The sequence below is a fragment of the Lynx canadensis genome, chromosome D3 (assembly GCF_007474595.2).
Source record: "Lynx canadensis isolate LIC74 chromosome D3, mLynCan4.pri.v2, whole genome shotgun sequence".
Lineage (NCBI taxonomy): Eukaryota > Metazoa > Chordata > Mammalia > Carnivora > Felidae > Lynx > Lynx canadensis.
The window spans coordinates 71278634-71305495 of record NC_044314.2 but is presented as its reverse complement, the minus strand read 5'-3'; the positions used below and the strand labels follow the sequence as shown (position 1 = coordinate 71305495).

The 26862-nt window shown below is 39.6% G+C and overlaps 1 long non-coding RNA gene across 2 annotated transcripts in view; it reads left to right on the top strand.

The window, feature by feature from the left end:
* Window positions 1–26862, top strand: part of LOC115528259 — an 86960-nt gene that overhangs the window by 18484 nt on the left and 41614 nt on the right. For both annotated transcript variants that reach the window (XR_003973191.1, XR_003973190.1), the window contains exon 2: window positions 21505–21655. This is a non-coding gene — a long non-coding RNA (uncharacterized LOC115528259). The remainder of the gene's footprint in view (window positions 1–21504; window positions 21656–26862) is intronic.

The window sequence follows — 26862 nt, the reverse complement described above, 5'->3', positions numbered from 1 at the left end:
TGCTTTCAAGATTCTCTCTTTGTCTTTGACTACCAGAAGTTTGATTATGATGTGTCTAAGTGTAGATCTCTTTCATATTATCCAATTTGGAGTTTGTTGAGCTGCTGGGATGTGTAGATTAATGTTTTTCATTAAATTTGAGATGTTTTCAGCCATTATTTCTTTGAATATTTTTTTTTCTTTTTTCCTTCCCCTTTGGGACTCCCATTATGCATATATTGGTACTTTTAAAGTGTGCCACAGTCCTCTGAGGTTCTGTCTGTTGATTTATTTTTTTGGTGATCAGGCCAGACAGCCTCAAGTGATCTGTTTTTATGTTCACTGATTCTTCTTGCAGCTCAAGTCTGCTGTTGAGCCTTCTAGTGAATTTTTTATGTCAGCTATTTACTTTTTTTAATATTTATTTATTTTTGAGAGAGAGAGAGAGAGAGAAAATGAGCAGGGAAGGAGCAGAGAGAGAGGGTGACAGAGGATCCAAAGCAGGCTCTTTGCTGACAGCAGTGAGTCCAATATGGGGCTCAAACTCACTAAGCATGAGATTATGACCTGAGCTGAAGTTGGACACTCAACTGATTGAGCCACCCAGGCACCCCACAGCTATTTACTTTTTAACTCCAGAATTCTAATTTTGTGTGTGTGTGTGTGTGTGTGTGTGTGTGTGTGTGTGTGAGAGAGAGAGAGAGAGAGTGAGAGTGAGAGACACATTGTGTATGTGTATAAAATTTCTATTCCTTCATCAATATTCTCCATTTGGTAAGACATCATTCTCATACTTCATTTTAGTTCTTTAGTCCATGGTTTTCTTTAGTTACTTAGACATTTTTATGAGCTGATTTAAAGTCTTTGTCTAGTACAATGTCTGGGCGTCCTCAGGGACAGTTTTTCTTGACTGCTTTGGGTGTGTGTGTGGGGGGGCGGTTAATTCTTCTTTCTTTGCATGTCTTGTAATTTTTGGTGAAAAGTGGACAATTTAATATAATGTGGCAACTCTGAAAATCAGCCCTCCCCACCAGAGCTCACTATTTATTTAGTGACTTTCCTGAACTAATTCTATAAAGTCTGTATTCTTTGTTATGTATGGCTATAGAAGTCTCTGCTTGAAAACTATTCTATTTTATTGTTACATCCCTCTGTCTCACATTCATTCACTTGCCAAGGTTGATCAGTTTTAATTATATAATTTTTTAATGTTTATTTATTTTTGAAAGAGAGAGCAGAGGAGGAACAGAGAGAGAGAGAGGGAGACACAGAATCTGAAGCAAGCTCCAGGCTCTGAGCTGTCAGCAAAGAGCCCAACATGGGGCTCAAACTCATGAACCGCAAGATCATGACCTGAGCTGAATTCGGATGCTTGACTGAGCCCTAATTACATAATTTTCTTTTATTATTCACCCCTTTCATCCTCATGGCACCACTCTATCTCAGGTCCCAGCTACTTCTTGATTACTATAGAAACATCCAAACTGAACAACAACATTTCTTTCTTTTTTTAAAAAAATAATCTCTACACCCAATGTAGGGCTCAAACTCACAACCTCAAGATCAAGAGTTGCATGCTCTAGGGGCACCTGAGTGCCTCAGTCAGTTGAGCGTCTGATTTTGGCTCAGGTCATGATCTCACGGTTCGTGGGTTTGAGACCCGTGTCAGGCTCTGTGCTGATAGCTCAGAGTCTGGAGCCTGCTTCATATTCTGTGTCTCCTTCTCTCTCTGCCCCTCCCCCCACTCGCACTCTGCCTCTCTCTCTCTCTCTCTCTCTTTCTCAAAAGTAAATAGACATTAAAAAAAAGTTGCATGCTCTACTGACTGAGCTGCCCAGGTGCACCTGAACAATTAATTTCTAGCTCACCCTCTTTCTGATTTAAACTACCCCACTACTGGTTTTCTTTCTAAATATGTTTGTTTTTTTAAGTTTACTTATTTTGAGAGAGAGAGAGAGAGAGAACACACACAGGAAAGGGGCAGAGAGGGAGAGATAGAGAATCCCAAACAGGCTCTGCACTGCCAGCAAGGAGCCTGATGCAGGGTTCAAACTCATGAGCTGTGAGATCATGAACCAAAGTCAGATGCTTAACTGACTGAGCTACCCAGGTGCCCCTCTAAATATGGTTTAATCATTATCTTTTCCCTAACCAACTAAAATTTTTCCAAAAAAAATTCAAGGACAATTATGTTTGAGAAGACACAGGCGTGTTTGTAAAATGGGAAGAATCTTGTGGCAAAAGAGCAACTACAGATAAGATAATATAGGGAGTGACTTATGGCATAAAGCCCTAGATGAAGAGGGAATATCTGGCGGTGCCTGGGTGGCTCAGTTGGTGAAATGTCTAACTCTTGGTTTCGGCTCAGGTCATGATCTCATGGTTTGTAGGTTTGAGCCCCGCATGCAGATGTGTGCTGACAGTGCAGAGCCTGCTTGGGATTCTCTCTCTCCTTTTCTCTTTTCCCCTCCCCCACTCACTTGTTCTCTCTAAAATAAATAAATAAATTTAAAACTTAAAAGGAAATTTAAAAAAAGGAATATCTGACATGGGAACAGAGACAGGGTCTTTATCCTCTGAGACAGGATTGAAGGTGCTAGGGATGTATAGATATAGTGCAGTGATAGAAGGCAGGTAAGAGAGAGAATGAAGAGTGAGAGAGTTAAGTGTGTTCTAGGAGTGTGAGAGAAACTAAAGTTTTAGCACAATAATGGGTAAGAAATTAGGATTTCTCAGTTGAGAAATGTAAAATCGTATTAAGAACCTAGTCTTATGAAACATTCTTTTTTTTTTTTTTTGTCTTATGAAACATTCTGAGTAATACTGTCACTGTGTCCTAGGAGTTCTTAGTGACACTGGTCTTTATTGAAAAAACCAACTTGTATCCTCTTTGAAGATATCTACTTAAGGTTAATCCTTGTGGACTAGGTGTATTTCTTATATAGTCTTTACAAACTTTTCTATCACATGCCAGACAGATGAACTAATAATAATGATAATCATGTTTTAAATATGCTTTCCCATATATGTTCTCAGACAACACAACCACCAACAGTGACAGGCAAGGCATTAATTGATTCTGCCATTTCACTAATTAGGAAAGACTTAACTAAAAGTTCATGTACCTGACCAGACTGCATACATAGTGAATGTGAAACCAGGAGTTAATCACATTTTATAATCTGGGCTTAATGCTCTAAGTTCTGCTTTCTATAATGTGTACATTAACAACTATATGAAAACAGGCCATGTGGGTCAGAAATGCTGTTTTCAAGCTGATACATATGACGTGGAGCACCTGAGCAGTGCAATAAATAGGGTAAAAGTGAGTGCCAATGAAGGCAGAGCAGAGGGCAAAGAATAGTGACATCCAGGCTTCCAGTTTAAAGGGTCCTACCTAATATTTTATTTGATCCTACAACAGTTTTATGAAGAAATTATGATTACTCCATTTTATTTATTTACTTTTTTAAGATTTTAATTAATCTTTACACCCAACATGCGGGCTCGAACTCACAACTCAAAAACCAAGAGTCACACACTCTACCAACTGAACCAGCCATGTACCCCATGAATATCCCATTTTAAGCAGTTTAGGAAATGGAATTGCTGAGAACTTAAAATGTTTATCTTAAGGTCACGCAGCTGGTAAGGGGTAAAGTTGGAGATTCAAACCTAGGTAAACACATCATAAATCTCATATTCTTTCTACTAACTTTGATCATCCTTGGAATCATTTGCCAAATTTTTTTTTTTTTAACATTTCTTTATTTTTTGAGAGAGAGAGACAGAGAGATAGGGTGTGAGCAGGGGAGGGGCAGAGAGAGAGGGAGACACAGAATACGAAGCAGGCTCCAGGCTCTGAGCTGTCAGCATAGAGCCCAGTGCACGGCTTGAATTCACAAACCACCAGATCATGACCTGAGTCTAAGTGAGACGCTTAACCAACTGAGCCACCCAGGCCCCCCTCATTTGCCAAATTCTTAACCCTTTATTGTTTTCATTTGTCTCAAGATATTTTCTGATTTCCCTTGTGATTTTTCTTTGGCCCAGTGGTTATTCAAATGTATTGTTTAATTTCCACATATTTGTGAATTTTCCAGTTTTCCTTCTGCTATTGATTTTTAGTTTCATTCCATTGTGCTCAAAAATGATACTTGGTAGGGTGCCTGGCTGTCTCAGTCAGAAGAGCATTCGACTCTTGATTTTGGGGTCATGAGTTTGAGCTCCATGTTGGGTGTAGAGATTACTTAAAAATAAGATCTTTAGGGGCGCCTGGGTAGCTCAGTCGGTTGAGCGTCCAACTTTGGCTCCGGTCATGATCTCGCAGTTGACGAGTTTGAGCCCCGCATCGGGCTCTGTGCTGACAGCTCAGAGCCTGGAGCTGCTTCTGATTCTGTGTCCCCCTCTCTCTCTGCCTCTCCCCTGCTCATGCTCTGTCTCTCTCTGTCTCAAAAATAAAGATAAACATTTAAAAAAAAATTTTTTTAATACGATCTTTAAATTTAAAAAAATGGTACTTGGTCTGATTTCAATCTTCTTACATTTCTTAAGACTTATTTTGTGGCCTTGATTTGTGATCTATCCTGGAATATGTTCCATATGCCCTTCAAAAGAAGGTGTAGCTGCTGTTTTTGGATGAAGTTTTCTTTATGTCTCTTAGGCCCAGTTAGTCCATAGTGTCATTCAAGTCCATCTTTCTTTGTTGATCTGTTGATATCCTATCTGGTCATTCCATCCAGTATTGAAAGTGGGATGTTGGGGCGCCTGGGTGGCGCAGTCGGTTAAGCGTCCGACATCAGCCAGGTCACGATCTTGCGGTCCGTGAGTTCGAGCCCCACGTCGGGCTCTGGGCTGATGGCTCGGAGCCTGGAGCCTGTTTCTGATTCTGTGTCTCCCTCTCTCTCTGCCCCTCCCCCATTCATGCTCTGTCTCTCTCTGTCCCAAAAATAAATAAAAAACGTTGAAAAAAAAATTAAAAAAAAAAAAAAAGAAAGTGGGATGTTGAAATTTACTACTATTCCGTAGTGACTATTCTGTACTGTCTATTTTTCCCATCAATTTAATCAATGTTTGCTCCATATGTTTGCTTGGTGTTAGGTGCGTATATATTTATAGTTGTCATATTCTCCTGATGAATTGCTCCTTTATCATTATATAATGTCCTTCTTTATCTCTCATGAGAGTTTTTGACTTATAATCTCTTTTGTCTGATGTAAGCATAGCCACCCCTGCTCTCTTGGTCACCATTTACATGAAATATATTTTTCCATCCTTTCACTTTCAGTCTATGTGTCCTTATATTTCAAGTGAATCTTGTGTTGGATCTTATTTTTTGTTTTGTTTTGTCTTTAATTTATCCATTCAGTTATACTTTGTCTTTTGATTGGGGAGTTTGATCCATTTATATTTGAAGTAATTTGAAGTAATAGGGAAGGACTTATTGTCATTTGGTTAATTGTCTTCTATATGCCTTGTAATTATTTGTCCCTCTTCTCTTGCTGCCTTCCATTGTGTTTCACTAATTTTTTTATAGTGATATGCTTTGATTCCTTTCTCATTTTTTTGTGTATCTTCTGTAGGTATTTTCTTTGTGGTGACCTTGGGGATTTTAAAAATCATCTTATAACACTCTGTTTTAAACGGATAACAACTTGAGGCACCTGGGTGGCTCAGACGGTTAAGCATCTGACTTTGGCTCAGGTCATGATCTCATGGCTCATGAGTTCAAGCCCCGTGTCGGGCTCTGTGCTGACAGCTCAGAGCCTGGAGATTGCTTTACATTATGTGTGGCCCTCTCTCTCTACCCCTCCCCCGCTCGTGCCCTGTCTCTGTCTCTCTCTCCCTCAAAAATAAACATTAAGAAAATTATAAACCGATAGCAACTTAACTACAGTCATGTACAAAAGTTCTGTTCCTTTACATCTCCCTCGCCACTCTGTTTTTGACACGTGTCACCAATTACATTTTTTTATTTTATACTCATTAACATAGTTTTATAGTTATAGTTATATTTTATACATTTATCTTTTAAATATATCATTTATACATTCATTGTCCCAGAATTAAAAGTGAGTTATGTGCCATCATTACAGCATTACAGGATTCTGTATTTGCCTATATGTTTACCTTTACCAGAGAGCTTTGTATTTTACATTTTGTACATTTTTGTTCTTATTTATCAGGGAAGATATCTTTTTCTCCTTCACTTTTGAAGGAGAGTTTTGTCAGATATAGTATTCTAAGTTGGCAGTTGTTTTCTTTCAATACTGTGAATATATCTTTCCACACCCTTCTGGCCTGCAAGTCTTATACTGAGAAATCTGCTGATACTCCTAAGGGAGCGTCCTTGTTTGTGATTTTCTCTTGCCGCATTCAAGATTTTCTCCTTGCCTTTGACTTTGGACTGTTTCATTATCATATTTTTTTGTGTGGACCTCTGTGGGTTCTTTGTTGGAGTCCTTTGAGCTTCATAAATTTGGATGTACATTTCCTTACTCAGATTCAGGAAGTTTCCAGGCTTTATTTATTTATTTAATTTTTTAATTTTTTTTTTTAATGTTTATTTATTTCTGAGACAGAGCATGAGTGGGGGAGGGGCAGAGAGAGGGAGACACAGAATCTGAAGCAGGCTCCAGGCTCTGAGCTGTCAGCACAGAGCCCAACGCGGAGCTCGAACTCAGAAACCGTGAGATCATGACCTGAGCCGAAGCCCGTTGCTCAACCGACTGAGCCACCCAGACATTATTTCTTTAAATAAACTCTCTCCCCCTTTCTCTCTCTTCTTCTTTGGGGACTCCCATAATGCATACATTACCCTGCTTGTTGGTGTTCCATGAATCCCTTAGGTCTTTTTTTACTTTCTTTTCCTCTTTCATTGAAAAAAAAAATTATTCCTCTGACTCAGTAATTTCAAATTCACTGATTATTCTGCTTAATCATGTGTGCTGTTGAACTCCTCTAGTGAACTTTTTATTTCAGTTACTCTTTTGCTCTAGAATTTGTTTTTTTTTTCATAGTTTGTATTTCTTTGTTCTCATTTTGTTTATCATTTTTCTGATTTCATTTAGTTATCTGTGTTCTCTTGTAATCCACTGAGCTCCTTAAGATTCTTATTTTGAATTATCAAGTAATTAATGGATCTCTAATTCTTTAAGGTTGGCTCTGGAGACATTGTTTTCCTCTGATTAGGCCACACTTCCCTGTTTCTTTGTATGTCTTGTAAATTTTTTTGCTAGAATTTGAGCATTTGAAAAAAATAACTAACTCTTCCAGTCTTATGGACTGGTTTTATATAGGGGAGGACCTTCACCAATCAGCTCAAGTAGAGATTCTAGGGGTTTTACAATCCTTTTCTGGGGATGCATCTTCTCTGAGCTTGTGCATGTAATTTCCCAGTTAGAGAGGTTTCCTGGTTTCTTTTTCAACAGTTTATAATTCCTTGCTCTCTCTGGTGCCTCTCTGTGGTACTGCAGGTTCTCTGGTGCTACAGGTCACTGAGTTCTGCTTTGTTCTCCGTGGCCCCCAGGCATCCAAAGTATGCCGGAGCCCTGTCTGGATTCTGAGTCTGGCAAGAAAGGAACCAGTCCTGCAGGCAAACCCTCAAAAGCCAGACTGTTGAACACATGTTCCACTCATCCCTTTCCCTCCCAGAGAAAAAGCTTCAAGTTGAATATTTTCTCCTGATCACACCAAGCTATGTTGGCTTGGAGTAAGGGCTATTACTGGTGAAATGTAATGACTTTTTCTTACCCATTTCAGTTCAGCTGTCCTTGGCTTTGTGCTTACTTGGGGGTACTGTGACTTTTTAACCAGTTTCTGGAGTTTTCAAAAAGGCTTTCTGGACTATGGATTATTTTTAAGTCAGTGTCTCTGTTGGGGAACAAGATCTGGGGCATCCTGTTCCACCTTCTTGCTGATATCACTCCAGATTCTTAAATATTTTGAGTTGTGGGTTCTTTGGTAATTTGATAAAAACAAACTTCTTTCTGGGAAAAAATATGTACTTATGTACATACATACATACGTACATACATACATAAAATACAAAATATGAATTTTGGGAGAGTTGTATGTATACTCATAAGTCCTATCCATGGACTCTGATTTTAAAATCTTGGTGTATTGGGGCACCTGGGTGGCTCAGTCGGTTGAGTGTCCGACTTCGGCTCAGGTCATAATCTTAGAACTTGGGAGTTCGAGCCCCGCGTCGGGCTCTGTGCTGACAGCTCTGAACCTGCAGCCTGCTTTGGATTCTGCATCCCCCTCTATCTCTGCTCCTCCCCTGCTCACACTCTGTCTCTCTCTCAGAAAGAAATGAACATTGAAAAAAAAATCTTGGTATAGTCCATTCCTTGAGTGTAAACTCAGCAGGCATGTATTACTCTAGTCCTACACATTCCAAAGAAAGGACTGACCTTTGACCAGCTGCTGGTACATAATCTCTCAGCCTTTGGAATGTCTTGCCTGATAAGAGTGTTTTTATACACCTGAAACCTTGAGCCACATTGTATCAGTTTGACCAGATAGATCTGCGAACAGTGTGACTTATGGTGAACACTTGTTTCTGTACACCTAAGACCCTGGGTCACACTATATCAGTTTGACCTATGTGGGGCTGGTGTTAGGTAAGGTTCGGCAAAACATGCCTGTGTGATTAACAAATAAAAATTCAAGACACACACACACACACACACACACACACACAGGGTGGCAACCCTTTGCATGTGTTGTCACACATCATTGTTGGGAGAATTAAGTGCTGTGTGTGAGACTGGCAGGGTACAACTGGAAACCTGCCCCTGGTTTATCCTGAACTTGGCCCTATGTGCCTTTTCCCTTTGTTGGTTCTAATCTGTATCCTTTCACTGTAATAAACCATAACTATGAGTGTCACTGTTTTTCTGAGTTCAATGCGTCCTTCCAGTGCATTATTGAAAGTGAGAGTAGTCTTGGAGAAATTCATATTGAACTAGACGATCTGTTATACCCACTGCTGCAATAAGGCCACATGTCTAAGTGCTAGGAAAGTATAAAAGCTCATAGATAAATAAGATTGTGCCTTGGGCTTCAACCTTGGCCCTCTCCAGCCTTCTAAATCTAAGTGATAGAAATCATTTACATGGGAGACATTATTTTCTTTCTTATTGCTTCCAATTTATTTCACCCAATATATCGTTCTATATCTTATTCTTTGCATTCTGTATCAGGCTATACTTAAAGAGAATAATTTTTTTTAAGATTTTATTTTATTTATTTATTTATTAAAAAAAATATTTTTAATGTTTAGTTTTGACAGAGAGAGACAGAGCATGAGTGGGGGAGGGGCAGAGAGAGAGGGAGACACAGAATCCGAAGCAGGCTCCAGGCTCTGAACTGACAGCACAGAGCCTGATGTGGGGCTCGAACTCTCGGACAGTGAGATCATGACCTGAGCCGAAGTCGGACGCTCAACCAGCTGAGCCACCCAGGCGCCCCTAAGATTTTATTTTTAAGTAATCTCCACACCCAACATGGGGCTCAAACTTACGACCCCAAGATCAAGAGTCACTTGCTCTACTGACTGAGCCAGCCAGGCACCCATATAGGGAATCTTTTTGTGTGTTTCATTTTAATTCTTGAAATTAATTTATTTTTAAAAGATTTGTCGAAGTGTAATTTATATACAATAAAATTCACTCTCCATAAGTATATAGTTCTGTGAGTTTAGACAGATGTTTACCACATCAAGATATAAAACATTTCCTTTACCCTGTAAAGTTCCTCATGTTCCCTTTTAGGAAAGTCTCCTCACTCTCCCCCTCCCATGTTCCTAGCAGCCGCCGATTTGTTTTCTGTTCCTATAATCTTGCCTTTTCCAAAATATCATGTAAATGGAATTATATGGTATGTATTCTTTTGTGTAGGATTTTTTTTTAACCTATCACAGTGCTTTTGTGATTATTCCATATTGTTGCATGTATCAGTAGTTTGTTCCTTTTTATTACCTAGTAATATTCCATTGCATGGAGGCACCACAGTTTGTTTTTCCATTCACCAATTGTTGGACATTTGGATTGTTTCAAGTTTGAGGCAATTATGTGAATTAAGCTGCTATGAACATTTGCATTCAGGTGTCTGTGTGGACATATGTTTTTGTTTCTTTTTTTTTTTATTTTTTTAATGTTCATTTATTTTTGACAGAGAGACAGAGCATGAGTGGGGGAGGGGCAGTGAGAGGGAGACACAGAATCTGAAGCAGGCTCCAGGCTCTGAGCTGTCAGCACAGAGCCCCACGCAGGGCTCGAACTCATGGACCACAAGATCATGACCTGAGCCAAAGTCGGACACTTAACCAACTGAGCCACCCAGGCGCCCCTTTGTTTCTTTTGAGTAAATACTTAAAAACAGGATTGCTGTGTCACATGGTAAGAGCATGTTTATAGAAAATTGCCTAATGTTTTTCCAAATGGCTTTGCCAGTTTTGCATTTCCACCAAAGTATGCGATTTCCAGTTGTTATTTATTCTCACCACTACTTAGCATTGTCAACTTTTAAAATTTCAGCCATTTGCTAGGTGTGTAGTAATAACTCACTGTGATTTTAGTTCATATTTCCCTAATAACTGATAATGTTGAACATCTTATGCTTATTTGCCATTTTAATATCTTCTTTGGTGTAGTTCAAATCTTTCATCCATTTTTTAATTGGGCTGTTCATTTTTTTATGGAATTAAAAGAGTTCTTTATATGTTCTGAATACAAGTCCTCTATCCTAAATATGTTTTGCAGTTATTATTTCCCAGTCTGTATCTTGTCTTTTCATTTTCGTATCTTCATATCTTCATCTTTTGACGAATGCTCTCTAGTTTGTAGAGATAGTTTATCAATTTTTTTAATGGTTTGTGGTTTTGTCTCCTAAGAAGACTTTGCCTAACACAGAATAAGAAATCTTTTTCTTGTTTTCTTCTATATGTTTGAGCCCACACTTTAGTAGCTCTCAACTTTTTTGGTGTCAGGACCCCTTTATTCTGAAAAATGACTGAGCCAAAATGTATCTGGACGTACAAAGGACCTAGAATACCCAAGAAATCTTGATAAAGAAAAAAAAAATTTAAGTTTGTTTTGTTTATTTTGAGAGAGAGAGCATGCATGCACATGGGAGGGGCGAAGAGAGGGGGGGAGAGAGAGAGAATCCCAAGCAGGCTCCACGCTGTTGACACAGAGCCCAACTCGGGGCTCAGACTCACAGACTGTGAGATCATGACCTGAGCTGAAATCAAGAATCAGATGCTTAACCAACTATCCACACAAGCACCCCTAGAAAAACATTTTTAAACTAAAAAATCACTGATTTTCAAAGTTGGAGGATTTAACCAGTGTATTTCAAGATTCACTATAAAGCTACAGTAATGAATACAGAGTGCTTTTGGAAGAGGCAGGGTCAGATACACCACTGGAACAGAATAGTCTATAAATAGACCCACAGATGTATGCTTTCTTGATTTACATCAGAAGTGCCACTGTAATTACATAGGGGAATGATGTTAGAACAACTGGATATATTTGAGGAAAAACGAGGCCTGACTCTCTATATACAAAATTTCTTTTTTTTATATATATATATATATATATATATGAAATTTATTGACAAATTGGTTTCCATACAACACCCAGTGCTCATCCCAAAAGGTGCCCTCCTCAATACCCATCACCCACCCTCCCCTCCCTCCCACCCCCCATCAACCCTCAGTTTGTTCTCAGTTTTTAACAGTCTCTTATACTTTGGCTCTCTCCCACTCTAACCTCTTTTCTTTTCTTTTTTTTTTTTTTTTCCTTCCCCTCCCCCGTGGGTTCCTGTTAAGTTTCTCAGGATCCACATAAGAGTGAAACCATATGGTATCTGTCTTTCTCTGTCTGGCTTATTTCACTTAGCATTACACTCTCCAGTTCCATCCACGTTGCTACAAAAGGCCATATTTCATTTTTTCTCATTGCCACGTAGTATTCCATTGTGTATATATACCACAATTTCTTTATCCATTCATCAGTTGATGGACATTTAGGCTCTTTCCATAATTTGGTTATTGTTGAGAGTGCTGCTATGAACATTGGGGTACAAGTGCCCCTATGCATCAGTACTCCTGTATCCCTTGGATAAATTCCTAGCAGTGCTATTGCTGGGTCATAGGGTAGGTCAATTTTTAATTTTCTGAGGAACCTCCACACTGCTTTCCAGAGCGGCTGCACCAATTTGCATTCCCACCAACAGTGCAGGAGGGTTCCCGTTTCTCCACATCCTCTCCAGCATCTATAGTCTCCTGATTTGTTCATTTTGGCCACTCTGACTGGCGTGAGGTGATACCTGAGTGTGGTTTTGATTTGTATTTCCCTGATAAGGAGCGATGCTGAACATCTTTTCATGTGCCTGTTGGCCATCTGGATGTCTTCTTTAGAGAAGTGTCTATTCATGTTTTCTGCCCATTTCTTCACTGGGTTATTTGTTTTTCGGGTGTGGAGTTTGGTGAGCTCTTTATAGATTTTAGATACTAGCCCTTTGTCCGATATGTCATTTGCAAATATCTTTTCCCATTCCGTTGGTTGCCTTTTAGTTTTGTTGGTTGTTTCTTTTTTTTTTTTTTTTTTAATTTTTTTTTTTTCAACGTTTATTTATTTTTGGGACAGAGAGAGACAGAGCATGAACGGGGGAGGGGCAGAGAGAGGGAGACACAGATTCGGAAACAGGCTCCAGGCTCTGAGCCATCAGCCCAGAGCCTGACGCGGGGCTCGAACTCCCGGACCGCGAGATCGTGACCTGGCTGAAGTCGGACGCTTAACCGACTGCGCCACCCAGGCGCCCCTGTTGGTTGTTTCTTTTGCTGTGCAGAAGCTTTTTATCTTCATAAGGTCCCAGTAATTCACTTTTGCTTTTAATTCCCTTGCCTTTGGGGATGTGTCGAGTAAGAGATTGCTACGGCTGAGGTCAGAGAGGTCTTTTCCTGCTTTCTCCTCTAAGGTTTTGATGGTTTCCTGTCTCACATTTAGGTCCTTTATCCATTTTGAGTTTATTTTTGTAAATGGTGTGAGAAAGTGGTCTAGTTTCAACCTTCTGCATGTTGCTGTCCAGTTCTCCCAGCACCATTTGTTAAAGAGGCTGTCTTTTTTCCATTGGATGTTCTTTCCTGCTTTGTCAAAGATGAGTTGGCCATACGTTTGTGGGTCTAGTTCTGGGGTTTCTATTCTATTCCATTGGTCTGTGTGTCTGTTTTTGTGCCATCTGTATACAAAATTTCTTATGTAAGTATATCATAGATTAAATTCAAAAGGTAAAACAATTCACCTTCCAAATTTTATTTTATTTATTTTTTTAAGTAAGCTCCATGCCCAATATGGGGCTTGGACTCATGACCTGAGATCAGGAGTCACATGCTCTACTGACTGAGCCAGCCTAGCACCCCCCACCTCCCCCAAACAATCCAACTTCCAAATAAAAGCATAGGAGAATATTTTCCTGATATTGGGGTAGATAAAGATTTCTTAATCTGGTTACAAAATGAACTAAACTAAAAAAGGGAAATTGATACATTGGACTTAATTAAAGTTAAGAACATCTGATCATAAAGAGACATCATTAAGAGAGTAAATAAGCAAGCTGTAGACTGAAGAACTCATACACAGAATATATGAAGAACTACAAATCAATAAACAAAAGATGTTCAGTTTTAAAATGAGCAAGATTTGAACAAGCATTTCATGAAAGAAGACATTCAGGTAGCCAATTAACATATTTAAAGGTAATCAGAATAACATCAAAGAAATACAAATTAAAACCATAGTAACACATTCAGCAGAATGGATAAAAACATGTTAAACTGCAATTATCAAATGTTGCTGAGGATATGAAGTAACTGGAACTCTCATACATTATTATTTGGCAGTTTCTAATAAATCCAAACATACACCTACTGTGGGACCTAGTAATTCTACATCCTGGAATATGCTGAAGAAAAAGTAGTTCATATATCCACTGAATACTGCTGGAATATTGCTGGCATACTACCAGCATTAATAAAAATGAAAAGACTGTAAGTACACAGAATGACATGTATGAATCTCAAAAACACTGTGTTGAGAGAAAAAAGCCAGTCACAAAAGAATGCATACTATATGGTTCCATTCATGTGAGGTTTAGGAACAAGCAAAACTAATCTATGATGATTGGGGTGCCTGGGTGGCGCAGTCGGTTAAGCGTCCGACATCAGCCAGGTCACGATCTCGCGGTCCGTGAGTTCGAGCCCCGCGTCAGGCTCTGGGCTGATGGCTCAGAGCCTGGAGCCTGTTTCCGATTCTGTGTCTCCCTCTCTCTCTGCCCCTCCCCCGTTCATGCTCTGTCTCTCTCTGTCCCAAAAATAAATAAACGTTGAAAAAACTAATCTATGATGATTGGGGTGCCTGGGTGGCTCAGTCAGTTAAGTGTTTGACTTCAGCTCAGGTCATGATCTCACAGTTTGTGGGTTCAAGCACCACATAGGGCTCTCTGATGTCAGCACAGAGCCCACTTCAAACCTTGTCCCCTTCTGTCTCTGCTCCTCTCTCCACTGTCTCTCAAAAATATAAAATAAACATTTAAAAAAAACCTTAATCTATGATGATAGAAATCAGAATAATGGTTACCTCTGTGGATTTAGGTAGTGATTAAATGAGGCACAAGGAATCCTTCCAGGGTGATGGAAATGGCCAATATCTTGAACTGGGTAGAGGTTTATATATGTATATGAAAATTAAGCTGCATGTTTAGTTTGTGTGCTTTCTGTATGTAAATTATGCCTTAGTAAAAAAATAATTTTAAATAAAAAAAATTACTGAGGACCCCCAGAGAACCTTTATGTGAGTTATATCTATGAAATCTTACCATATTCGAAATTGAAATGAAATTTTAAATACTACTAACTCATTTTAAATAAATCATTACATACTAATATATTTATAAGAAATTTATAAGAAATGGGGCGCCTGGGTGGCTCAGTCGGTTGGGCGGCCGACTTCAGCTCAGGTCATGATCTCACGGTCCGTGGGTTCGAGCCCCGCGTCGGGCTCTGTGCTGACAGCTCGGAGCTTGGAGCCTGTTTCAGATTCTGTGTCTCCCTCTCTCTGATCCTCCCCCGTTCATGCTCTGTCTCTCTCTCAAAAATAAATAAAAACGTTAAAAAAATTAAAAAAAAAGAAATTTATAAGAAATGACTATTTTCTAAAAAATTATAGAAGTGGCATTGTTTTACATGTTTGCAAATTTCTTTAATGTCTGGTTTAAAGAAGACAGCTAGATTCTCAAAACTGCTTCTGCAACTAATTGGTTAAAATACCATGTCATGCAGCCTTTTGGAAACTCTTCTGTACACGTATTGGAGAAAATGAGTAAAAAGACAAATAACAGCTTATGATAACAGTTTTGACCTTATGATCCCCCAAAAGAGACTTTGAGCCCCTAGAGTGCCCCATCACTACATATTGGGAGCCACTGCTCTGACCTGTACATGTATGCTGCCTCTTTAGCATGTTGTGAGAAGAGAAATGAAATACCCAAGTTTAGAATGGGTTTCACGTTAGCTACTATTTATTATTAGTATCTTTCTCATTTTTCACAGTTCTGTTCCCTACCTCCCTTACATCTTCTAGGTTCAGTAGCTATGGAAACTTTTTCCTCTCACCCTGCTCTTCTCCAATGGAGGCCATAGTCCAGCAGGCAGGGAGATGAAAGCACTATAGGACACATGAGCATGGCAGGAGCTGAGCTCCATTTCAAGGTGACCTTGATCACTCCACCCTCTTAGCTTAATTATCATAATTTGCTTCTAGAATAAGACTTTGTTTTATCTTTGAACTAAAAGGTCACCCCTGGAACCAAATGGGAAGCACCTTAGGCAGTGACTGGGTAACCTCGGCTTGTCTCATACCAGTTCACATCATGTCCTTTCCAGAGTCAGTGCTGCTGTAAGGTCCTTGACTTAGCATGCCCTTGCTTTCTTAGTGTGTTTTTAGTTACAGTTTAGAGCTGCAGCCATATAACTGTTAGAAAGATACTGGCTGGCTTTCTGAAATGTATCTTATGTGAGAGAATGGGACATATACTTCAGAAAATTTTTTCTAATATTTTATTATGAAAAATTTCAAACATACAAGAAAGTCGAAAGAATTTTATAGCATATACCCATGTACTATCTAGATTTTACAATTTGTATTTTCCTATTGTTGCTTTATTACATATATGTATCTACTTATCATTCCCTCTATCCATTCCATAAATCATCTTATATTTTATGCATTTCAAAGTAAGTTACAGACATAAATACACTTCACCCCTCAACAATTCATGCATATATTTAGCTAGAGCTTAACATTTCCCTTGCCTCCAGAGACGTGTTGAGTAAGAAGTTGCTGCAGCCAAGATCAAAGAGGTTTTTGCCTGCTTTCTCCTCAAGGATTTTGATGGCTTCCTGTCATACATTGAGGTCTTTCATCCATTTTGAGTTTATTTTTGTGTATGGTGTAAGAAAGTGGTCCAGGGTCATTCTTCTGCATGTCGCTGTCCAGTTTTCCCAGCACCACTTGCTGAAGAGACTGTCTTTATTCCATTGGATATTCTTTCCTGCTTTGTCAAAGATTAGTTGGCCAAACGTTTGTGGGTCCATTTCTGGGTTCTCTCTTCTGTTCCATTGATCTGAGTGTCTGTTCTTGTGCCGATAACATACTGTCTTGATGATTACAGCTTTGTAATACAGTTTGAAGTCCAGTATTGTGATGCCTCTGGCTTTGGTTTTCTTTTTCCAGATCGCTTTGGCTATTTGGGGTCTTTTCTGGTTCCATACAAATTTTAGGATTATTTTTTCTAGCTCTGTGAAGAATGCTGGTGTTACTTTGATAGGTATTGCATTGAGTATGTAGATTGCTTTGGGTAGTATTGACATTTTAACAATATTTGTTCTTCTTATCCAGGAGCATGGAATCTTTTTCCATTTTTTTGTGTCTTCTTCAATTTCTTTCATAAGCTTTCTGTAGTTTTCAGTGTATAGATTTTTTACCTCTTTGGTTAGATTTATTCCTAGGTATTTTATGGTTTTTTGTGCAACTGTAAATGGTATCAATTCCTTGATTTCTCTTTCTGTCGCTTCATTGTTGGTGTATAGGAATGCAACCGATTTCTGTGCACTGATTTTATATCCTGCAACTTTGCTGAATTCATGAGTCAATTCTAGCAGTTTTTTGGTGGAATCTTTTGGGTTTTCCATATAGAGTATCATGTCATCTGTGAAGAGTGAAAGTTTGACCTCCTCCTGGCCGATTTGGATGCCTTTTATTTCTTTGTGTTGTCTGATTGCAGAGGCTGAGACTTCTAATACTATGTTGAATAACAGTGGTGAGAGTGGATATCCGTATCTTTTTTTTTTTAATTTTTTTAAATGTTTATTTTTGACAGAGAGAGACGGAGCATGAGCAGGGGAGGGGCAGAGAGAGAGGGGGACACCGAATCTGAAGCAGGCTCCAGTCTCTGAGCTGTTAGCACAGGGACCGACACAGGGCTCGAACTCACCGCGAGATCAGGACCTGAGCCGAAGTCAGACACTCAACCGACTGAGCCACCCAGGTGCCCCGGACATTCCTGTCTTGTTTGTGACCTTAGGGGGAAAGCTCTCAGTTTTTCCCCATTGAGGATGATATTAGCATTGGGTCGTTCATATATGGCTTTTATGATCTCGAGGTATGCTCCTTCTATCCCTACTTTCTTGAAGGTTTTTATCAAGAAAGGATGCTGTATTTTGTCAAATGCTTTCTCTGCATCTATTGAGAGGATCATATGGTTCTTGTCCTTACTTTTATTGATGTGATGAATCATGTTAATTGTTTTGCGGATATTGAACAGCCCTGCATCCCAGGTATAAATCCTGCTTGGTACAAGACCTATCCTTTTAAACATGAAGATGTTGTATAAAGCTATAAAAATTAAAGTAGTGTATTATAGGTCAAGAACAAGCAAATCAATGGAATAGAAGAGAGATCCAAAAGCAGAGCCACACATATATGGTAATTCAGTGTATGACTAGGACAGCTTTCACATCAGCGGGGAAAGTGTGGACTAGATGATGTTGGAAGATGAGGTAGTCACTTGGGGAAAATGATCACATTAAATCATAATTTACTACTAAGTGCAAAGATAAATTCCAGATGGATTAAAAACTAAATTTAAAATATAAATCTGTATAAAATATGGGGTGCCTGGGTGGCTCAGTAGGTTAAGCAACTCTTGATATCAGCTCAGGTCTTCCTCTCAGGGTCATGTGTTCAAGCTGCATTGGGCTCTGCACTGGGTGCGGAGCCGACTTTAAAAAAAAAAAAACTGTATGAAATATAAAGCTATATATAACTGGAAAAAATTGATTAAAAAAGATCTTGGAATAGAGAAATTCTTATATAAATCACAAAACCAAAAAGCCATAAAGGGGGGAAATGCTAAGAGATGTGACTATAATAAAAGTAGCAAAGTTCTGTGTCAGAGACTGAATTAGGAAAAAGGCAACCAACCACCCTAGTTATTTTAGTGGGAAGAACTTATTCCAGGGGTTCATTAAAGAGGTATAGAAGACTCAAAATACAAAGGGGAACCCTGAAGTACCATGTAAATAGTACCCACAGGAAACAGTTACCACCCATAGGGCTGGGAAAACAAGGGGAGAATTTGGAGTAATGGATACCTAGAAGCTTGGAAGAGGGTCCTGACAAGAGCTGGAACCCAGACCTCTGATGTTGGGGTATATGTTAGTTTTCTATTCCTATTTCTATTGTAACAAACTACAAATTTAGTGGCTTAAAACAGGTTATTTTATAGTTGTATAGGTTAGAAGTTTGACACAGATTTATACAGATCTCACTAAGCAAAAAAATCAAGGTGCCAGTAGGGCTGTGTTCCTTCTGGAGGTTCTTGGGAAAACATTTCCTTGCTTTTGCCAGCTTCTGGAGGGTTCCCATATTGGTTTCTGACTCTTTCCTTCATCTCCAAAGCCAGCAATGGCCAGCTATGTCCTTCACACATTGCACCACTCTGACACTGACCTTTCTGCCTCCTCCTTCCACTTTTAAGGACATTTGTGATTACATTGGGGCCACCCACCGGGATTATGGAGAATAATCTCCCATTTCAGCATTCTTAACCGTTATCTGCAAATTCCTGTTTGCACTGTAAAATACCATATTCAGTAGGTTCCAGCAATTAGGACGTGGATATCTTTGATACTATACTGTCTATCACAGAGTACTTCCTGGCTGGTACCTCCAGAAGGTGTAATAAGTCTCATTCTGGGAATGCTATAAGAGCCTGGAAACTGGAACAGAATATTGCCCTAATGGTAAAGAACCAATCCTAGAGCAAACACTGACAGTAGGTAGCAGCAAGCAAAACAGGAAGGAGCAACTCTTTTCTCTCTTCTCCTGTATTCTTGTCTGTCTCTAGTGCTCCCCTGTTGGTGGGATTTGTCAGGAAGCCAGCTGGGTAAGGAGACCTATGGTTTTGCAGAATTTCATTTCCAGTGTTGCAGAGCAGAATGTAGAAGGATGGGCTTAAGGCTAAAAACAATAGCTTAATAACTAATGAAGATGCCATTAAAAAAATAAAGTTAAGGGACACCTGGGTGGCTCAGTTGGTTAAGTGGCCGACTTCAGCTTAGGTCATGATCTCGCGGTTCATGAATTCAAGCCCTGCATCTGGCTCTGTACTGACCGCTCAGAGCCTGGAGCCTGCTTCAGATTCTGTGTCTCCCTCTCTGTCTGCCCCTCCCCTGTTTGCACTCTGTCTCTCTCTCTCTCTCAAAAATAAATAAACATTTAAAAAAAAATTTTAAGCCAAACTTCTAAAAACAGAAGAGTATAATGGTGGTTACCAAGGAGTAGGGTTTGGGGGAAATGGGGAGATATGGTCAAAAGTTAGACTTTCAGTTATAAGATGAATAAGTTTGGGGATCTAATATACAGCATGATACTTATAATTAATACCATATATAAACTTAAAAGTTGCTAAGAGAGCAGTGGTAATCATTTCACAATATGTTAAGTGTATCAAGTCAACATGTTGTATACCTTAAACCTACACAATGTTGTATGTCAATTATATCTCACTAAAGCTGGGAAATAAATACTTACATTAAAAAAGAAGAAAGGTTTGTTATCACCTAAGAAATTAAAAAGGATAAACAGAAACCCAAGATAATCAGAAAGAAGAAAATAACAAATTAATATAGAGAAAACAAACCAGAGAGAAAATCACCAAAGCTAATAGTTGGTTCTTGTTCTTTGTAAAAAGAGCAGCCAAATTGTTAAGCTCTAGCTTGATGGACCAAGGAAGGAAAAAAGGAAGAAAACATCCATTACAGAACATAAATATCAGAAATAAAAAGGAGTTATTACTGATAATTCCTAGCAAAATTTTGAGGAAGAAGTAACACCAATCTTACACAAATTTTATCAGAGAATGGAGAAGAAGGTAACACTTCTGAATTCATTTGATGAGGCCAGTATTACCTGTGTAAAAAGACCTGATGAGAACTTACAGAAAAACACAGTTATAGACCAACATCCCTTATGAATATAGATGCAAAATACTTAAATCTGTCAAAGGAAGAAGGATAAAAAAGTAAGTAGAAGTTTTCCTGGAGACAGTTCAGTATGTGGAAGAAAGTAAAACTAAGCAAAGAAGGGATAGTGGTCTTAGAAAGTTGTAAGGTGCAAGTAATAACAAATCTAGATTAAAACACCAGTGAAATTACCTTTTTTCCATCTCTCCAAATGGAAGAGATTTAAAATCATCACCTGATATTAGTTAGGGGGAATATGTAAACGTTATTGGTGGAAATGTAACAGCACAACCTCTTGGAGGATGATTTGGCAATGCCTATTAAAAGTGAGGATTCAGTCCGTGTGTCTTCCATGTTTAGATCCAGCTTCTGAACACTGGAGAATGGCAAGTCCAAGTGAGCATAGGTGTGCATAATATAGTGTTAGATGTAAAAGAGCAGGTTTTATACTAAACATTATATAAAACATGATTCAATTTTTATGAATTACATTTATGTATATGTCCATAGGAGAAAAAAAGACTGTTCAAAAATATAAATAGTGATTATTTCTGGATCTTAGAATTATGAATGATTTTTATTTTCTTCATTTTGTTTGTTGGTATTGTCTGAATTTTAAAATGATGATAAACATTGTTTCTGTAGCAAAAAAAAAAAAAAAAAATTAAAGGTTATTAAAGGAATAAAATTACCAAAGTGGTTAAAGGCACTCCCAGGTTAGCATATAGTTGCGGAAAGAAGCGTTTTATTCCCAAACCAGTACAGTTTGCCTTCAATCACCCTCACTGAAATCTTTATACTGGCAGTTAGTGAGTGGGCTTTGTCTTTTCTAGAGGATAGACATAAATGCTAAAAGTATCTGAAAGAAACCCAGATAAAAACTCTGAAAACTGAAGAAACTGTTTTTTATGTCAAAATCCTACTTTCAGACACTGGTAGAGGTTCATTATCCAAGACGTTGCAGAATGGAATTGTAACCCTGACATGTTGCCCTGTCACATCTAGAAGAAACTGTTCATCTCCAGAGAGAAAAGCGCCTTCTTAGAGCCAATCTCCAGCATTCATGGATCCCAGCTAGAGGTAAAACTGTTTCTTCACTTCCTCATTTGATTACTTTTTAGTCTCTCTCTAGAGTCACCTTCAAAGGATTCCTGTATACTCCTTTCTCTTCCAGGTTGACCTCCCCTTTCTCTGCCCAAGTCTGCCCCACTGCCAGCCCACCCCAACCTGGGTTTCTGGTTCCACTGTGGACTGTAGACACAGTCCCAAGCCCTTAGTTCTTCAAAGTAGAGCATGTACCAGACCAAGAAACATTTCTCTTAAGGTTTCTGATAGCTCCCAGCACATATTTCTTCTTCTTCCTCTTCCTCTTCTTCTTCTTCCTCCTCTTCCTCTTCTCCTCTTCCTCCTCCTCTTGTTCCTCCTCCTCCTCCATCTTTTTTTTTTTTTTTTTTTTTTTTTTTAGAGTAGTCTTCACACTCAGCTCAGAGCCCAATGTGGGGCTTGAACTCATGACCCTGAGATCAAGACCTGAGCTGAGATCAGGAGTCAGACACTTTACCGACTGAGCCACCTAGGCATCCACCCCCCTTCCCCCCCCTTTTTTTTTTCCCCAGCACATACTCCTATGACTTGTGCTAAGTGGCTCTCTTTCAGGGTAGAAAAGGGAAGAAATATAGGGGTCTTATGAAATAGGGAAGCCTTTACTTCCACAGAGTCAAACCACATACTGTACCTTTAGGGCTGACATAAGAGGTAATTGCATGTTTGGATACTGCTAGGCTTTCACCGTGATGGATGATAATGTACACTTTGTCTCAGAAAAAAACTATGATCACTTAGGGAACTAAATTTGCTAACAGATTATGACATACTACACCAAGGGAATATTAAGAGACAGTAGAAATTGTTGGATATAGAAATATTTATATATCGACATATATACACTGGTTAGTATACACATATGTATTTCCTAGCTCTGCTGCTGAGAGTACCAAACAGCAGTGACACTCCAGTAGCATTGAGTACATCTAATGCCCAGATCTTGGTTTCCTTTTTTTTTTTTAAATGTTTTATTTATTTTGAGAGCAAGTGACAATGAATAGGGGAGGGACAGAGGAAAAGGGAGAGAAAGAATCGAATCCCAAGCAGGCTCCATGCTGTCAGTACAGAGCCTGACATGGGGCTCCATCCCACCAACCGTGAGATCATGACCTGAGCCAAAATCAAGAGTCGAATGCTTAACCGACTGAGCCATCCAGATACCCCACTTTTTTTCTTTTAAGCTCTGTGGCCAACATGGGACTTGAACTCATGACCACAAGATCAAGAGTTGCATGCTGTCCTGACTGAGCCAGCCAGGAGCCCCTAGATTTTGGTTTCTAATTCTGTTCTCTAATAAAAGAAACCAGGGCACCTTGGAGAAATGGCTGATTTTAGGACTGAGGTAGGAAATACACAAGATGAGCCTTTTGTAAGGAAGAAAAGTAAGGAAGTGCTCATCAGACAAAAAAAAAAAAATAAAAAGAAAAACAATAAAGATGGCATATGTCAAAGGGCACAGGAGACGACTGAAAAAGCTCCCAGTGGCCAAAACTGGAACAATTGAAACAACATAAATAAAGGAGGGAATTAAATTTGCCATCAGGATTAGAAAAGTTTATTACTACACCATAGAATGTCAAAGAGACTGTAGAGATTGTCACATGTAGAAATATTATGATCCATCAGTGCAGAAGCCTAATAGTACCCAAGCAGGTGAATAAACTTTATGTCAGGGGCGCCTGGGTGGCTCAGTCGATTAAGCGTCCGACTTCAGCTCAGGTCATGATCTCACAGTTTGTGATTTCGAGCCCCACGTCCAGCTCTGTGCTGACAGCTCAGAGCCTGGAGCCTGCTTCAGATTCTGTGTCTTTCCATCTCTCAGCCCCTCCCCTACTCATGCTCTGTGTCTCTCTGTCTCTCAATAATAAATAAATGTTAAAAAATTTTTTTTGAAATAGTAAACCTTATGTCAGCCCTAAAGGAATATAACCCAAAGTGTAAGTAAATATCTGTGAGTCAATACTGATGGTAATCAATGATTGTATAAATGGAGGAGACTGGACAAATCCCCTTTGCAGAACTCTGTGTAGATACTTCGCTCTCAGTGAGACAGACCATAACTTCCTGCACATAGTGATTTCCTTCCAACCCTGGAAGTATGAAAAGGGAGGAAAAGAGACACTTTGCAGTGGAGAAACTTGACAGATACTACCTCAGCCAGGTGCCCAAGCTCAGCATCAATAGTGACATGTTATAGTATATACCCTTGAGTGGCTGTCATGAGAATGGCACCTAAAAACCCTAGTCTAAGCATGAGAAAAACATCCGACAAATTCTAATTGAGGGAAATTCTACAAAATACCTGACCAGTACCTCAAACATGTCAAAGTCATCAAAAATAAGGAAAGTCTTAAGAAACAAGAAAAGCCAAGAAAAGCATAGAGCTGTGATGACTGAACATAAGGTGATATCCTCCATGGGATCCTGGGACAGAAAAAGGACATTAGGTGAAAACTAAGGACATCTGAATAAACTTTGGACTGTAGTTAATGTCACCATGTAATAGAAGATGTTAATAATAGGGGAAAGTAGGTGCAAGGTACATGGGAACTCTGTACTATCTGCTCAATTTTTCTGTAAACATAGGGGGACCTGGTGGCTCAGTTGGTTAAGCATCCGACTTCAGCTCAGGTCATGGTCTCATAGTTCTTGGGTTTGAGCCCAACATCAGGCTCTGTGCTGACAGCTCAGAGCCTGGAACCTGCCTCAGATTCTGTGTCTCCCTCTCTCTCTGCCCCTCCCCCACTCATGCTCTATCTCTCTCCATCTCTCAAAAATAAATAAACGTTGAAAAAAAATTTTTTAAATTTTTTTTCTGCAAATCTAAAAGTTTATAAAATAAAAAGCTATTTTTAAAAATCATATGAGAAATCACACATAGAAAAGGAGTCTGTAGAAAATTATTCCAAGTTAAAAGTTTTATTTATTTTTTAATTTTTTTTTTTAATGTTTATTTTTGAGAGAGACAGAGTATGAGTGGGGGAGGGGCAGAGGAAGAGGGAGACACAGAATCTGAAGCAGCCTCCAGGCTCCGAGCTGTCAGCACAGAGCCCAATACGGGGTTTGAACCCATGAACCATGAGATTCTGACCTGATCCGAAGTTGGACGCCTAACCGACTGAGCCACCCAGGTGCCCCTCCAAGGTAAAAGTTTGTTTTAAAAAGAACTGCAACAGGGCACCTGGGCGGCCCAGTAGGTTAAGCTTCTGACTTTGGCTCAAGTCATGATCTCACAGTTTGTGAGTTCGAGCCCTGCATCAGGCTTGTTGCTGTCAGCATGGAACCTGCTTCAGATCCTCTGTCTCCCTCTCTCTCTACCCCTCCCCCACTTGTGCACACATGCTCGCTCGCTCTCAAAAATAAACAGTAAATTAAATTTTAAAAAATTAAAAAAATTACAGTGTGATTATTGTTCAACCCACAAATGTCACTTTTTAAAACCCAACAAAAATGTTTACAAAGCATACAAAATATATGCAAAAACTACTAATTGGAGCTGTTTGCAGAACGCAAAACGTGGAACACATATTGGAAGGCAATTGTATGGTATTGTGGTTGGCCAGATTCTAAGATGAGGACACAGTGACCTTGAGTGTGGGTGAAACTTGTGACGGCATGAATTCCGTTCCCATGAGTAGCTTATCAGATGGCCAGCTGACCTGAAGAAAGTGGTTATCCTGAGTGGCCCTGACCTAATCAGGTGACTCCTCCAAAAGGACTAAGCTCTTCCTTAAAAGAAGTATAAAGCTTGAGGTATTATTGGTTCTGAAGATGAAGGAAACCTCTAGGAACCGAGAGTGGCCCTGACTGAAGCCAGCAAGGAAATGAACTGCAGTCCTAAATCTGCAAGGAGGTGAATTCTGCCAACAATGTGAAAGAGGTTGGAGGATGGCTCTAAGTCTCAATGAGAGAGCAACCCTGGGGAGACTCTGAGCAGAAGACCAGCCACTCAGTGCCAGCCTTGTGACCCATGGAAACTGTGAGATAACAAATTTGTATCATTTTAAGCTACTAATTTGGTGGCAGTTTGTTACACAGGTATATCCAGGTTGTGGTTAGCCATTCAGACCAGTGGAGCATATCTGCATATACTCACCCAGAAGGAAACCCAAGATTACCGATTGAATAAGGGCAGTTGCAAAAATTATATGTAGCATGATCCCGTTTACACAAAACTAAAGATGTTTGTGAATGGCAGAAAGTCTGGAATGGTAACACCAAAGTGCTAGCTGAGGAGTAGGATTCAGCAGAAGAACCTTCACTTGTTAATACATTTCTATGCTACTACAGAGTTTGTTTGGGTGGAGGGTGGTTCTTTTATTTACAAAGGAACATGCATTTTGTTTTTAATTAAAAAGACAAACTAGCTCAAACCTTTAACAACCCTCTACTGACCCTCAGGATCACATCCAAACTCCTTACTGAGGCCCTTCTTGATCCAGCTCCACTGGTCTCCAGGCCTCCTCTGCCACCTTGCCCCCAGCCACCTTCCAGTCCCACCTGCTCCAGCTCCAGGAACTCCCTGTGCTCTGCCTTCTAGACTAGGAACTTCTTTCTGCCATTCATTTCCCCTTCCCTTTGTGGGGCTCACTTGCCCTTCAAGGCTGGTGCTTTCTGAAATACTTTCTTCCCTGTTCTTTTAGCACCATATCCTCATTTTTTTCCTTCTTGACTCTCTTTGCCAGCTCCATTTCTCCTTCCTGATCTTTTTTTAAGTTTATTTATTTTAAGAGAGAGAGCACGCAAGTGTACAGGGGAAGGGCAGAGAGAGAGGGAAAAGGGACAGAGAGAGAATTCCAAACAGGCTCCGCACTGTCAGCAAGGAGCCCAACATGAGGCTTGATCCCACAAACTGTGAGATCATGACCTGAGCTGAAACCAAGAGCCGGAAGCTCAACCGAGCTACTTAGGCATCCCTCTTCTTGATCTGTAGGTTAGTTTTTGCCTCCTATTCTTTCTGTCACACATCCACCTGCGGCCCAGACATCCCTTTGAGCACAACATTTGGACAGCTTTCTTCAAAACAAGCCCCCAGACTTCCCCGGGACTCATAGACACTCACTAGATGACACCATGTCCTTCCCACTGTGCAGGACAAAGATCTGGCTTCTCCCCTCTCTATACCCCAAACACTTTATTGCACTGTTCCTCCCTTTTCACCTGATCCCCCTGCAAGTGCCCTG